The sequence below is a fragment of the Neolamprologus brichardi genome, chromosome 18, assembly GCF_056152115.1.
Source record: "Neolamprologus brichardi isolate AB-2024 chromosome 18, ASM5615211v1, whole genome shotgun sequence".
In the NCBI taxonomy this organism is placed as follows: domain Eukaryota; kingdom Metazoa; phylum Chordata; class Actinopteri; order Cichliformes; family Cichlidae; genus Neolamprologus; species Neolamprologus brichardi.
Window position 1 is genome coordinate 8,873,522 of NC_142121.1, and position 16,936 is coordinate 8,890,457.

The 16,936-nt window shown below is 39.4% G+C and overlaps 1 protein-coding gene across 1 annotated transcript in view; it reads right to left on the bottom strand.

Annotated features, from left to right (window-relative positions):
• Positions 1 to 16,936, bottom strand: part of LOC148097652 (tripartite motif-containing protein 16-like) — a 106,313-nt gene that overhangs the window by 35,499 nt on the left and 53,878 nt on the right. The gene's annotated exons all lie outside the window — the stretch shown is intronic.

Genomic DNA, 16,936 nt, shown 5'->3' on the forward strand with positions numbered 1-16,936 from the left:
CCTAACCTTGTTAATTTTTAACTTAGCTTCTACAAAATGTCTTGTGTTAATGAGTTAATGAAAGCGTACTTCTTGATTGATTTAAGTTAAAAGGAAATCATTTTCTTTCAGCACATAGACACAGCATGGTGGTATAAGGACACTGACAAAATTATGTAAAAAGCTGCATCTGGTTAGAAGGAAAAAACAAAAACACACAAACTTGGAAGCGTTTGCTGGATTGTACAAAATGACAATGCACAGATGCAAGGATAACATGGTTACACCCTTGTGGATTAAAGAGGTTTTATATTTTTTAACACAGGACAGGATATGATCAATTTGTTTCACTAACTCTTCTAAATAAGGCATTTTGTAGAGCGTTTAACTCTTGGTTCACTCCAAACTCCTCAGTAATCTCTGGACTCTGGTCACTGCTACAAAGTTTACACTCTCCTCCTACAAGCGTCTCTCTGGATTCAGTCATCGCTCTGCTCCTACCTGCCTGTCTTCCTGCCCGCCGTTCTCTCTGGAACATCGGGAGCTCAGCACCAGGCAGGGGCAGATCTAGAGGGGTATTATGGGGTGGCATGTGCTACCCTAAAATGATCTCTTGCCACCTTAGTTTTGCATATGTAATACACGATACTTTACCACTACTGAATGTAGAGACAGTTAGGATCTTAGGCTTATGGTCTCTAGGAATCAACTAAGGAGCGAATGACACACAGCTAAAAGAACAGTCAACATTTATTCAAAACAAAAACAAAAACAGTCATCCAACAGTTCACAACAGTTCCAATAGTCCATATTTGTCAGTCTGTGTATTCAATTTTAGAGTTCAGAGTTCAGTGTTCAGAGTTCTTTTCAGTCTTTTCAGTTCAGGTGTGTGAGTGTGTGTGTATAGTGTTAATGTTAGTAGTACTACACGGGTAGTGTATTGTTCTGAGATCTCATAAGCTTATGTGTCAAGAAGTAACGCAGTTGTCACTTCTAAGTAGGCTGGAAATCTTTCCTGCATCGCAGCTGTGGATCCGGAACCCTGGCTCGTAACTTAAGACTCCAACAAAAAAACCAACCTGCACAGGGTAGTGAACATATTTTACATGAATATCATATAACAACTTAATCAACACTAGTGACCAAATGCCTCTCACTCTTTGTATATAACGACTTAATGCAATCAATAATAAAATTAATCAGAAAACCTTAAAACAATTTCCACATCATACAAATTTAACTCAAATCTCATATTTTGTGAACTGCAGTCACATCAATGAATTGAGAGAATGTACATTACTGATGCACGAGGAAAGTGCAAAACGTGGTCGCAGTACTATTTAGCCAAAGACTGCTCATATTTATCATCTCATTACAATAAAGAAAACTTACCTACTAGCTTCCAAAGAAATATTTCCGATTGGTTTAAAACATTCACAAGTGAAGAAATAAAAAGATAATACAGCACTTAAAAGGAACACATGAAATTTACATTATACTAAGCTAATGATTAGCTAACGATTAGCTTGCTATGCTAGCGCAGTTAGTCAACTCACCGGAAATGAACAAAAAACACAAAAACAGAGGTACATCGGCATCAACAAAAAGTGTCCGCGTTTCCCAACAAGCGGAAAAGTAAAATCCAATTTGTGTCTTCACACATAACCTTTTTCTTGAACAAGGATTAAAGAAAAACTCGGTGAGTAGCTCCGACCAGCATACTAGTGATGGGTCGTTCGCGAACGAAATGGCTCTTAGAGCCGACTCTTTGAAGTGAACGATGCGAGCCGGCTCCTTATTGGGAGCCGTGAGGTTTTTTTTTTTTCTTTCTCTCACCCTCTCTCTCGTCCTTTTTTCCGCTAAACTCCGCACGCGCGGCCTGTACTTTGCGCTGGGCAGAGGGGGGAGGGGCGTTAGTTACACTGGCAGTAGCACAGGAACAGAGCCAGAGAGAAAGAGAGCGAGGGACAACAACATCACATTAGAAAGGTATAGTAATCATCCGCTATTTTCAGTTGCAGATGATAAAGGATTCAGAAATCATGCAGGCCCATATGACAGAGAATGTGCATCTTCTTTTTTTTTAATATTTTAATTTATATTTAATTGTGTTGTGGTTTGCAGTGTTTTGTGTTGTTTCACGTTAAATTTGTTTAAAAGGAAAAAGCTGAAAATTTAAATAGTTAAAAGTTTAAAATGTAAATAGTTGTTCTTTGTATTATATGATTTATTTATTACATTTTATGTGGAGTGAATAAATAAAGTATATTTATGGTGGCCCTCAGAGACAAAGCACGTACAAACTCCAAAACACGTAAAACTCCAAAATGCGTAAAAACTCAGACACACTTACAAACCCTGAAGCATGTACAAACTCCAAAACACGTAAAAACTCAGAAGCACGTACAAAAGACAACAGAAGTGCTCCAGGATGCTAGGGTGCAGTGTTGAGCTTTTGTTACCTAGTGGCTACACAAGCCAGGAAGTATCAACAACCGGATTTGGTGTGTGGTAATAACAGGTAAATGAATTTTTTTTTTAATTATTTGAATAAATATGAGTGCTTGTCTATAAATACACAAACAATACACACATGCTTTCAATTGTGTAATTTAAGTGATCTGGGTAGCTCTGTTTTGGAAGTTCAGTTAAAGCTAGAAATGTGTTTTGGAGTTTGTACGTGCTTTTTGGAGTTTGTATATGCTTTAGAGTTTGTACGTGCTTTGTCTCTAGGGGCTATATATAAATATATATAAATAAAACCACTTTTTTTTACATTAGTAATTCCTTTTCTGCATAATTTTATATTATTGTTAATGATTAAATAATTAAAGCAACAAAACAACCTGAAGAGCCGGTTCGGAGCCGAAAGAGCCGGCTCTTTTTAGTGAGCCGAGCCGAAAGAGCCAGAAATCCCATCACTACAGCATACGTAGCCTTAGCGCTATTCTCCTTCTCTATAGTTCTCAACTCAAGTTCACAAACACTAAACAATCTCATAGTACCACCTACTGACATTCTTTGGTAACAGCAGTTCATTTTCATGAGGCAAATTTTAGGTGGGTTACACATATGACAGAGTTCTTTATTAAAACAAGATAGGATTAACACTTTGAGCCTAGATACAGTTAACTTGAATTTAAAACTAAATATATTACATGTTAAGTGTTAAATACACACACACACACACACACACACACACATATATATATATATATATACACACATATATATATATATATATATATATATATATATATATAAGACATGCTATTTGCTACCATCACCTTTTGTTTTTAAAGTATTTTCTAAGGACGGCACAAAAATAGTAAAGAAAGGGAAAAAAAACACGTCTTTCCTATTGGTGGAAAAATGTAGTCAACATGTTGCATTTGTGTTTTTTAGGGAGAGGGGAAAGTTTTGGGAGTGAGGTCAGAGAGACACAGCGAGCGAGTGAGAGAAAGAGAGAGAGTTTTGAGATGTGGGAGATTTGTGACGTTCAGTGTGGAGTGTATAGTTAGTGTGTTGTGTTGTCTTATGTAGTTAGTCTGTTGTGTAGTCATTGTTTTGTTTTTTGTGTCAGTGAGGGCACTAATGAAAGTCACAAAGGCAGACTGCAATGTAAACGCTGTCTCCTTGGTGGAAGACAGAAGGCGTGATAAACCTCCTGGTTTCAGGCCTTCATTTTTAGAATAATAGTTGTATATGTTTAAAAAATTTGTACATAAATTTGCAAAATGTCCCATTTATATTTTATGGAGCCCCGCAAGGGACATGGGAGAAAAAAAATTAAGATAAACTTTTGCGAGATCTCGCAAAAGTTTTAGCCGCATTCAGAGGCCGCCAGCTCGAAGCCGACTGGGAGGTCGAGGCACGATGTTCCCCCCCGGCTATAGTAGGTCAAATATGTGATGTCTTGTAAACCGAGCAGATATTTGACGTTTACACAGCTACATTCACGCCTCAAAATATCTTGAAAGTTAATTTTGTGACACAGAAAGAGTAATATTACAACTAAGTAGCTGCCACCATTGTTGGAATTCAACTTTTGCGAGATCCCGAGTTACGTTTGCGAGATCTCGCAAAAGTTTTGCATTTCAAGTTATAAAATAATTTAATAAAAATGTCTAGGGTTTTTAGAGTAAATTACTACTAGGATTTTATGTTTTTCTGTGATTTCAGATCAGTTAATCAATATGTCAATGAAAAAACAACCAAATTCAGACACATGAGGTTGTGCTGAAAAGAATGACACCAAACAAGGCCAGGAAAAAAAATTAAAAGAAACAATTTAAAGGTGAAATACAAATGTAAAATGAAAAGGAGTCCAAAGTGTCCAGTTATATTTTGGACCTCAGAGGGTAAACCCAACAAATTATGAAAAATTAGGTTTCAGTTTTCGTTCATGACAGTGCAGATTTCTGACATTTTGTGTAAATTTAAGTCACAATTTGATTATTTTTCTAACAAAAAACAGTGTGAAACTTAAGTTAGACTTGTGTTTGTCAATGAACCGCCCCATGTTGTGTAGCTTTCTGGATTGTATACTTATTGGGCTACATATTTATTTACTATACAGGCTATACAGCACATAAAATCAAAATTCACATGTTTTGTGTAACTGAAAATAATTAAGTTATAGACTATGTTTATATGAAACATGTGTATACTTAATGCATTTGAATCATTTTCACCATATGTAATCGCCTGCATAGGTGTTTGAAAAAAAAGGCTTTGATTTTGCCACCCCATTTGATTTTCATGCCACCCTTATGCCATCCTAGGGAAATTTCTCTAGATCTGCCCCTGGCACCACTCCTCCATGTCTCAACTGGACACCCACTCAGCTATCCACTCCCTCCTCCCGAGCGTCTCTCCTCCACCTGTACGTAAGACCCATCAGTATTAGTTTTCCACCCATAATCGTCTTCCCCGCTCTACCTCACCTCTCCCTCTGTTACGGTGCCTTCGCCCTGTGACTCATCCTCCGAGTCTGTCTCCTTGTTGATTACCTGTTTGCGACAGACCAAGGGTATGGAGAGCCAGGAGTGACAAAATGACTTAACTAAAGACACCATTAAACAATTAATTAAGATTTCATTAACTATTTAAAATTGTAATGAATTAATTAAATACATATTGTAATAATTATTTAAATGCCCATTCATTTAATTTAAAACATTTAATAAATTATTTATTTATATATTTCTAATTTTGTTTAATTAATGCCACATGTAATTATTTAATTAGATATTTACACCGAAAGTACTGAGGTCGTGTTTCCGGGTGAGCGTGTCTTTCTGCCGCTGCTCTCTGTGTATGTGTTCGTTTGCTTAGCTCTGTTTTAATTTTTAGCCTGGAAAACCTGGATTTTATCGTTTTTCCTGTGATCGACTCTCCTGGGGACCTGACTCACCAGGCTAACGCGAGCCCTCGCTGCCCTTCTCCGTGTACTACTGTCTGGCCGGTCACGGCATTCAAGTGTCTGCCTTCTCAAGTTGCTGACGTTATGCACAGTGCCAGGTGGGTAATCACAGCTACTTTTCTGGCACTGGGCTGTAAATCGTGGCCCTGTGGCATGCTGGGTAACGTGGTTTAAAGGCCGCATTTTAAGGCCGATTACGTCACAGCGACGCGACGAAGGCTGTCCCAATTCGAAGGCTGCTCAAAATGCGGCCCTCAAATGCGTCCTTCATTTCCCTGAATTTTAAGGATGTGGCGGTGTAGACTTCGTGGCCCAACATATCCCAGAATGCACAGCGCGGAGGTGGGTGTGGATAATTTTGCCAAAAAAAACGGCAGAACCGGAGCGGCAAAGAGTAAACTTTTAAAAGTAAGTACTGAATATTATGTCACTTATTTATGTGTGAATGTTTAATAATGAAGAACATTAAAACATTACTGTTGGCCACATGTCGGCAAAGTTATGTGACATTACTGACGTTTGTACTAACTTTGTTTTAAAGCCTTTACTGTAAAATATACGCCGTTCAATAGTCGGTTTGCAGTCCTGAATATGACGGCACAAGCAGGATTCACTGCACTGTTAATGTTAGCTATGTTATATTGCTGCCTCTGTTCGGTGGTGTCGAGCCAAAGGGACTTTAACGTGTGTTTGAACGAGCTGACGGTTCACTCGTTAAGCTGAAAGAAAGATGCTTTAATCACAGGAGTCACACATGTGTCCACTGTACCATCTGTTTAGCACTCGTAATAACACAAACACTAAATCCTCGGATCAGTTCCATCTAGACCAGCTGTAACAGGAAAATGCTGCTTACACTTTGATGCATCACTTTCAGTTTGTCATATAAGACAATATATCAGATTGAGGCATTATTTTCCTGCAGTGAGTAAATCTACTTTGTACTTTACTCTTTTCTTTTAGGTAAAGTGTAACACAATAAGGGGAATTGTTGAAAAGAATATATCAATGGGCCAATAGGCTCGACTATAGGAGCACAGGGGTGTGTTTAAATGAGACACAGAGACAAGAATGTAACTCAAAAGAACCAGCCAACTTTAGTGAAATAAACCAAAAGGTTGACAAGCACAGCTTAAAGACACTTTACAATGGTAGAAAAGAAACTTACAACAATTAAAAGAAAAGTAAAACACATAAACTACTAAAGCAATGACTTGGCCAAGTGTTACTTTTGGTTTTCAATGTTCAGGTTTCAATGCTCGGGTGCACCCTAGTAACCTGACTCCTTAACTCTTATAGAAACAGATTACACAAATCCAATGTACATTCAAATGAAAATCTCACACTCTTTTCACATGTGGAGAATGTTCTACACAACAGCTCATTATTTAAAGTCCCAAATAAAAAATGTCCAAGGGGTAAAGTCCAAAAAATTCTCAGGGTGTGAAAGAAAATAGGGGTGAGAGAATGTCAGTCAGTGGTGTGAGTGATACAGTCCTACCACACCGCAAGGTGCAGAAGATCATCAAGTGGAAAAGAAGCGAATCTCAGTCTCTCTAAGTCCAGGTGGGAAGGCTCGCCATCTATTTCACCGGAGGAATTCACCTCAACAACAATTCAGCATACAAAAAAAAAACTTGACCGATCTCAGTGCATCACGGCCGAAGACAATGGCATGGTGTCTCTCGGTCGGAAAATGCGGGGCTTTCTGGAAGCAGATTGAGATGAACTTTCAGGCAGTTGATAGCAACCAGAGCTAACAAAGGCTAACAGTTTAGCTCCACGTGGTACTTTCTAAAGTCACCAGAAAACTGCAGCATTCGCCAGTATACTCACTGTGGCTACTTTTAACATGAAAGGTAGCTGATAACCAGTGAACTTATGTGCAGCACAGTTGGTTGCAACTTACATCTAATACTTATTCCAGCTCAAAAGCTTCAGTCTCTCTTTTCTCCTGCCAGCACGCGACTACCTCCACACATAGCAGCGAACACAGAGCACGTGGGTGGGACATACAGCGGCAGGCTGCTCTCCCATTGGTCAAAGCATACTGGGACCTGTGCATTTCGATTAGTTGGAAAGGCTGTCCATCTCTCCTCATATCAGTCCTTAAAGTGGTACCCTCATTGTATGTGGGTTACAAAAGGGTCTAAACAGTACTTGTGCACTGTGGAAATCCCATAAGAACGTCTCCTGAACTCTGAAAAATAACAAAGACTAAAAGGAGGTCATGGGTGCTGATGATGATGATGATGAGGAGGAGTAGCATGCATTTAAAAAGTGACTGATGTCCTAGAATACAACAGAACAGTGTCTCTACAAACTTATGAAAACATGACAGTCTTGCATTAGTTTGTATTCTTATGATTTCAAAAAACGAGGGAAAAATCTCCTTGAAATCCACAATTCCTTTTTGTTATTTCTTAGTGTGTGACGTATTTTATTGCCTTTATGATTGGTGCAAACAGTTTCCTGATTCATAATGGAAATAGATTTTAGACACAGGAGGAACACGCAGTGATCAGCAGGAGCAGCTTGGAGTCCAGTCTTCTTCACACTGAGGAGGGACATATATGCAGGAACAGTTGTCATAACTGTTACAACCACCAGATGGCGAAAGAGTCCCACTGCAACTTTAACGGTGTGTTCACACCGAACGCGATGGACGCGAATAGAGCGTCAGGTTTACATGTAAAGTCAATGGAAAAGCGCGATGACGCGCGATTGCGGGTCCCGCGAAAATTCGGAAGCAGATTTGCGTCGCGAAAACGCCAAAACGCGTGAAACGGGCGTCAGTGTAGCGCGTCTGGCGCGTTTGACTCGCGAATAAAACCACGCGCGTGAGTTTTTGTGTTGCATTTTGTGCATACGCGCGTTTCGCGTCTACCGCTCGAGTTGGAAAAATCTGAACTCCAGCGTCAAATCGCGCCGCGACAACCAATCAGGAGCCTGGTGACGTGGCTCTGACCTAGGTCAAAGGGGCAGATCCAGCCAAAGCCCTTCATTCTTCATTCAGTATGGAGGAAAAGCTAATCAGTGCCGTGGCTAATCACCCGGAGCTATACGATGCTAGCTACTACTTCTACCGAGACAGGAATAAAAAGGACCTAGCTTGGAGACACATAAGTGAGGAGATCGGGCAACCTGGTAAGTTCATTCCTTCTTTTTAATTTTCAGACTGACCCGATGAACCCGCGCAAAAGCTAGCAAGCCCGCCTACTGTCCCGCTATTTTCCCACTGATGTACAAATACCTTTCCGCTAACAAGATAATGCGTTTATTCAGAGGACATCTGCAGGAGAAAGTGGAAGAGCCTCAGGGACACTTATAATAAGGAGAAGAAGACAGAGAAGGAGAAGAGGAGTGGGTCTGCAGCAGGATCGGGGAGAAAATGGAAGTTCTTCGCGGTCATGGGGTTTCTGGACCCCTTCCTCACCCCGCGGGAGACTAGCGGTAATATGGTGCGGACCGTGGAGAACTTCTCCCCCGAGGACCAGGGACAGCCCGAAGAGGCAGCAGGGGAGTGTCAGTCAGAAGGTGTGTTTACATTGAGTTAATGTAGGCAGTTAATTTATGCGTGTTGTCATACAGGAACATATTTTGTTTATTAATAAACAGTATACAGTAGTCCCGCTGTTCATCCGTCACTGCCTCGCCTTTTCGCTGATTTTATTTATTGCACCGTACAGCTTTCAACGATGCGCATTGCATTCTGCAGCCCAAATGACAAATCTCCTCCGTGTCGTGTCTCCTGCGCTTGCCAAACTTATCATGTTTGGTTTTGATAACCATCACGTCCAATAGAAAAAAACAGCACAAAAACACTCATAACTATGACCCTCATTCGGAAATAGACACCTGCACCGGGAGCTAAAAAGGCGCACAAAAGTGGCGCCGCAGACGGAGAAAAAGCGCGGCATAATACTTTTACGTTTTAAAATCGACAAAGGTTTTCACTTTGAGAATCAACTTGTGAGAACTGTGACTACTGTTCATGTGCTGCAATAAATGAGAGACCACTGTATATAATAATAAGTATATAAGTATATAATAATATAATATTCTCTATGACTGTTGTTTTCAACCTGTTAACATCTAATATTGTCTTCATAGAGTCAAGTAATCATGCAGCAGAGTCCTCCCCTGTCTCTTCTCCTGGCTCTCCAGTCCCTGGTCCCCCAGCTCCTGCTGCTGCACCCACAGGTATGAACATCAAGCACTGACAGCTTTTTACTCGCTTGAATTCCCTTGTGATCACCTTTACTAAATATCTACAACCAATCTGTTTATATCCTGTTTTTTTCAATTTTGAAAATGAAAATCTAGTAGCAGCCTTCTCATTACTTTGTGTTGTTTTGTGCTGTGTTTTACAGGCCCACAGAGGAGGACAGCTCGAAGGCGGGCGAGGGACGGGTCCCAGGACGGTCCATCGGCGGTGGAGCTGGCCATCCTGGAGTCCCTAAAGAGGCCACGCCCGTCTCCAACTGAACATTTCCTCCTCGGCCTTGTTCCTGCTCTGGAGAGCATGCCGCCTCAGACACGAGAATTCGTGAAATTTCAAATTTATAAATTAGTTTTTGAAAACAGCACAGCTGTGTTAAATTTGGAAACATTGGACCCTAATGATCAGTAGTTTTCTGATGAGGCAGCAGCTCTCCAGGGCAGAAACAATGTTCTTATTTTTCTCCTCCTTCTCCCTGAGGCTCTTCCACTCCAAGCTGGGTCCTTTTTATTCCTGTCTCTCTGTAAATAGTTAAATTTCATATATTTATGATAAATGTTTTTGTTAATGAATTTATATTTTTTCAAATAAACATTTATAATGACAAATGTCTCTGTTCTACTACACAGCAAATATTGGCACCCGACTTGACACAAGTAGAATTTATTTCATATTATACTAATGACAAAACATACTAATACAGTGGGATGCAAAAGTTTGGGCAACATTGTGAAAAGTAATTATTTTCTTGTACAAATTATTGGTTGTCACAATAAAAATAGTCAGTTAAATATATCATATAGGAGACACACACAGTGATATTTGAGAAGTGAAATGCAGTTTACAGAAAGTGTGCAATAAGTGTTTAAATCAAGCAGGTGCATAAATTGGCGACACAAAAAAAGAGAAATGAAATAAATATTTAGTGTATATGAATGTGTGTGTCTCCTATATGATATATTTAACTGACATTTTTCATTGTAACAGCGATTCATACAGGAAAATAATGACTATTAATAAGGTTGCCCAAACTTTTGCACCACACTGTATACAGGAACATAGTGAAGACAAGTTACTTAAGAGAGTAAAAAGAGGTTAGTTTATTTTGGAGTAGAGCTCCATTTATTAAGAAAAAATTAAAAGGACAGGAACACTCTTTAGAGGTTTGTGGGTGGCTCTTAAAAGAGCCGTTGTGGGGAAGTCACTCGGACTTCAAACAGGCTACTCCTTTGGTTGCCAAGACACAGCTCCCTCCACCGAGAAGTGAGCCATGAACTTCTCCCTCACCAGGACAGCCTCTCTGGAGGAGTTGTTTGCTGGCAAGGAACCTGGACAAAATTGTTTAAAATGAGTATTATGTGTACTGCAGTTACAAAATACATTATTGAAATTCCAAAATTACAAATTGCAAAACATAAATCTTACATAAAACCTTTTGTAATTATAAGGATAATTACATGATATATATTAGATATAATCTAAAACAGTCTGCGGTGATTATATACAAATATTCAACTATCCCAGAATTAAACCAGGTCTAAATAAAAAGGAGTGAGTATCACAACAAAGGTTAACTCAGTGGTCCTAATGCTACAGTTTGATATCAGCAAACACCGAGCGCGTACATTGATATGACACCACAGACATGCTATCATTGCAAACACTGATAACAGCATAAATCGAATTAAATCGGGACTTGATGAGACCTTCTGAGTATCACTAGAAATATTATAAACAGTCGTCTCCGTACCACAGTTTGCTTTCAGTAAAAAACGAGAGCATTCACTGTTAGCATAGCACATCCACGTTAGCAGTGTATAAATGGATAGTTTAGCATATATTAGCACAGGTATCAATAAAGGACTACCGTATTAAATACTTTTACTAACCTCAGGCAGATGGACAGGCGCTCTGCAGGTGGGATTGAGCGCCTGTAGTTGGTGTCTAGGCGGGCGATTCTGGGACCGACGCGGGAAAGCAGGTCCTCAAACTGGCCGAGTGAAAGACGGTGATATCGCTGAAATCGGCCGTCATCCAGGCGCAGCTCCTGGAGCAAATGGTGAAACTCACCAAACTGCTCACGCCTCTGGAGGACCTGATGGACCCAGGTACGGCGAGGGCGTCTTTTACGCCGCTGCTCTGCTCTCCACAGTACACAGAGAAGGGAGACTCTCTCTTCAAGCGCTAACTCGACAGCTGCCATCTTGCAAAGATACCGGTCTGGCACAACTTCCTCCCACATCCCTCCCACATTTCCGGTTCACGCGCGTCAAAATATCATATTTTGAAGCGCGATGGATTTTTCTTGGACACGCGTTGAGACGCGAATGTGCACGCGTCAAATTAGGGGCGTTTGGGGCGTTTTTGTTCGCATCCATCGCGTTTGGTGTGAACACACCGTTAGAAAAGTCTCTTGCTTTAGTCGCTCACAGTACGCTAAACATCAACTTGGAGTTCTTACAAAAGTCTCTTGCTTTAACGCACTGAGACGGACGCTAGCCGCCTTTTTTTCTACTGAGTGAATTTACACTGCGATACGTTCAACTTAGCGAACAGATAATTTAGGCTTTAAACAATATGCACGGTTCGAAAATAAACAGGTCGTGCTTACCTTTTAATCACGTGAGCTAGCTCTCTGTTCGCCTCGTTTCACGATCTCAGCTCTGCCAATTCATCCTCTCTGGGCCTCGAGCGAATCCCAGGGTTTCGGCACCAAAACTGTTACGAAATCAGTTTTACCCCTGTTCTTTTATTCGTCGAAACTTCCAGAGACGGCACCGGAACTCAGTAGTTATTTTCACAAAACTTTTATTTATTTTTATTCACCTTCATTTAAGCATGCACTTCTAGAAGGGAAGACGAGGCCGGTGTGTCCCTCTGCAAAATCTTCACCCCTTTGTTAGTTAGAGCCAGCTTTATAGAGGTGTCCCCATCATAAAACCCCCTACGGTGTGCTGCAAACTCTGTGTCTGTGTCTATGTGAGTGCTCGTGTGTGACTGTGTACGCATACCTGTGTGTATGTGTGTGCACGTAAGTGAGTGTGCGTGACAGTTAAAACACTGTGGGTGTAGGTGACTCCCTAGAGGTCATAAAAAACACATTTCCCTTCCAGACCACAGTTATCCAGGTCAAATGTTGAGACCCCCACCCAAACATTCTCTGGGGAATTTCCTCTCAGGATTAACTCCTCTCTGTTTTACTTTCACAGTTCAACTGGGGAGGGTCTCCTATACTCTGCTCCTAAATTCAGGACACCATCAGGCCTTTATTACATTGAGGGCAGTGTCAATGTCTCTACAATAATTCTAGATTCTATGTTAACACATTTCTAAACTCTAAATCAGCTAAACATTTCTACACTTTCTAAATACAGAAGAGCAAAACTGAAGCGAGCTACCTTTATTAAATATACTTTATTGTGGTTGCTCGCTCTTCTGTTGCAGAGCCGTTCTCCCTCGATCCTTTGCCAGTGATAATTACAGTTATACATGCTCAGTGGACGTGCATGCCTCATTGAAACCGATGAAATCAATATCTTAAATATGCTGTTTTTCCAAATGATGAAACATCTCATTGCATTAAAAAGCAGAGCAATTACACCGCGCTCGATAGCTCTTCAACAATATCTATTCGAGCTTTGCAAAACTAATAAGGAAGCAAGGAAAACATACTTCTGTTTGTTTTCTTCGATTTACCCATCGAAAGCTTTTCCACCTGTCGCGCTGTCGACGCCTTTCATCGACATCGTGTTTGGTTGATGAAATAAATCTTGTCAGTTCAGCAGCAGTTGAAGCAGAGTTTCAGCTCTCAGGGATGTGGCCACTCGCTTACTGTCAGTACAATTTTAAATATCTGCTAACTGCTTTATCTTCCTCATAAATAGTTTATAAAGCCAAAATAAACAGAAAGATATCTGCCTGCAGTTTGAGCTTTAAACAGGATCTTGTGTGCTCACTTCAGAAAGTATATTTGTGTTTCTACAAAAGTAGCTTTGCATGATTCACTGTTCAAAATAAACCTTCTTTGTCTTATCCTGGAAGATGGTACGGCCCCTTAGTCCTCACAGAGTCTGTAAGACAGCTTTCTTCTGATTGGTTGCCCCTCAAAAACAGATGATTTGAGCAGCAGGTGGGAGGATTGCTGTGGATACTGCAAATTCTGGTATTGATACTATACGGAGTAAATACGAGGCCAGTATTGCCAATACTAATGATATTTAGTATTACTTTTCTCAAGTAATCGGATTACTGTAATCCGATTACCTTTTCTCAAGTAATCCGATTACAGTAATCCGATTACTTTTTCTCAAGTAATCGGATTACAGTAATCCGATTACTTTTTCTCAAGTAATCGGATTACTGTAATCGGATTACTTTTTCTCAAGTAACCGGATTACAGTAATCCAAGTAATAGGATTACAGTAATCCGATTACTTTTTCTCAAGTAATCGGATTACAGTAATCCGATTACTTTTTCTCAAGTAATCGGATTACAGTAATCCGATTACTTTTTCTCAAGTAATCGGATTACAGTAATCCAAGTAATAGGATTACAGTAATCCGATTACTTTTTCGCAAGTAATCGGATTACAGTAATCCGATTACTTGAGAAAACAGTAATCCGTGACGTAAGCGAGTGTGACGTTCGTGACAACAGCTGTGTGCAGATCAACAATGGATCATGCAGAGAGAGTATGAGCGTGCAGCGTTTAAAGCGTGGAAGTACTGACCTTACTTTGAGTTTGATTCCATAAAAAGTGACAAAAACATTAGTGTCCGTTGTGCGTGGGTAGAAAACTTCTTTTTACAGCGAAAAAAACCCTAAACTTCCGAGCAAGCACCGAGTAGCTACGACGTAATGGGAAATTCACAGAGAAACTCGCGGATTCTTCCACCGACAGCTGCACACCTGCACCAGGGTAAACCTCCGCCTACCCCACTCCTGCTTTACAGGTGAAAATAGAGCAACAGGACCGCTAGTCTTTGACTTTATTTATTTTCTGCTGTGTTTTACTTGCATCTATTTGAAAGACTGAGTGTAAACACACAAAATATTTTATTTTATGTGCTGGAATGTGCAGAAAATAGGTTTAAATGTTAAACTAATTTCTTCCAGTCAGAGAATGTTGCAGATAATTAAATTTTTGCTTGATGCATAAAGTTAAAAGATTAAAACTAATAAAACAAGTTTTAAAAAGATACTTTTCCATTTGATTACATTTTGTATGATGATTATTTAGAAAAAGTAGAATTGGGCTGAAAGATCTATCACTTTATCACCTATTCAGGTTGTAAATCCTGTTTTTAAAAAGTAACTAAGTAATTAATTACCTTTGAAAATAAGTAATCAGTAAAGTAACGGGATTACTTTTTTGGGGAAGTAATCAGTAATTAGTTACTGATTACTTTTTTCAAGTAACTTGACCAACACTGGTCATGACTTATGAGATCAATCATCATCGATCTGCAAATTCTGAGCACATCTCAACGACCACTGTGATGTTTACTTTCAACAATAATAATAATAATAATAATAATAATAATAACAATAATAAACGCCTTTCAGCTTCTCAGTATTTTGCTTCACTGGAATCTAAATGTGCGTCTCTCTAATCTACTTTGGCTCAATGTCTGTTGTTTAAATGTGCCGTAGGCTATAAATAGATATACACAAAACGGGTCAGACATTTTTCATAGAACATGTTTGATGTATATTTACCTCAAGAAAATATTTAACACAATTCAGTGGGCTATATACTGAGGATAGAAAAGTATTGATCCTACTGCACTAGCATTAATCCAATACCAATACAAGCAATCGATCCACCTCTAGTGGATACAGTCAAAGCTGTGTGTCAGAGTTAGCTGACCACCCTCACTGACATCATAAAGAGCCAAGACTAGAAAAGAACTCTTGAAACAGAACATTTAGAGCAGCCTGAAGCCTGAGACTTTAGTTTGACTACCTAAAAAGTTTTTGAACCCCCCAAAAAAAGAATAAAGAGAAAACTCCAACAGACTCCATTCTCTGTAACGTTGGTCATGTTTAATGTGACAGCACATACAAGAGGGAAAATAACAGAGAAGAAGGACCTTAGGAGGACCTTTAAATAGAGAAATGTTTCAAATCAGTGTCCAACTTCATATATATCTGTGTGAACTTGTGTGTAATTAGGCAGTAACTGAACAACAAAACTTCTTCTATACACATTTCCTTTGTGTGTTTCCATATTTCCATAGTTCTTAAATGAAGTGTAGAAAATGCAGAAATGTCGGGAGAATCACTGCTTCTGCAGAAAGTGTCCTTTGTTACCGACTTGATGTGACAAATAGGTCAGTTGCAGTGGTGCAGATGCATCATGCATTTCAGAACATTTCCAATAGATTGTGAAGGTTTGGGATTATAAAACACCGTACAGAAGATATGTGAGTGACCCTTAAGCTTGATAAGCTGTTGTTATTACTTTCTACACCAGGATCCTTTTCTAAGTAGCTGACAGCTGTTAACTGTGCAGGGGTGGATCTAGCAAAGTTTAGCCAGGGGGGCCGATAGGGCATTAACAGGGAAAAGGGGGGCTCAAAGACATACTTTTCTTTCTTATTCTCATTTAAAATGTCTAGCTTTTATTAAATAATTATCCGAATCTTACACCCAAAGTTTTAATCTGATGAAAAATGTATAGAAGTCTATTACTGTATATAGTAACTATTAAGTCTAATATACCCTAGTAAGCTATGGTACTTTTTCCTTTGGGAAGGTACCATCTGTGCAGTCTGCAGTTCTGTTGAAGAAAGATGTTGAATCTATTTAATTATTCTTGAAAAATAATTGATTTCTGTGCATTTTTTCCCACACTGCATCAAATTAAAGTTGATTACGTCGATTAGGTGGGGGGGTTCCCTTCCCTTTTTTTTTTTTTTTTGCTGGGAGTTTGCAACCCTATTAGTTAGGTTGCTTACTCTTTAAAATACCAGAATAGGGAGGATGGAGTAGGTTTAAGTTTATTAGATTGATCAGTATTGCTGAACTATGAAATATTTTGGGTGCAGTGTATTTTTTGCATACGAATATAACAGAATAGCTTTAGTGTTTGTTTTTTTGTAACTTGAGTATGAACTTATGCAAAAAGCAGCAAGATATTAACAAACATTTTTATTGATTAAAAAACACACTATATCAGATTCATATCGGTATCGGCAGATATCCAAATTTATGATATAGGTATCGGACATTAAAAAGTGGTATCGTGCCATCTCTACAAAAAACATTTCTAACTTTTGTAACATTTCTAGTAAATAATATACTTAGG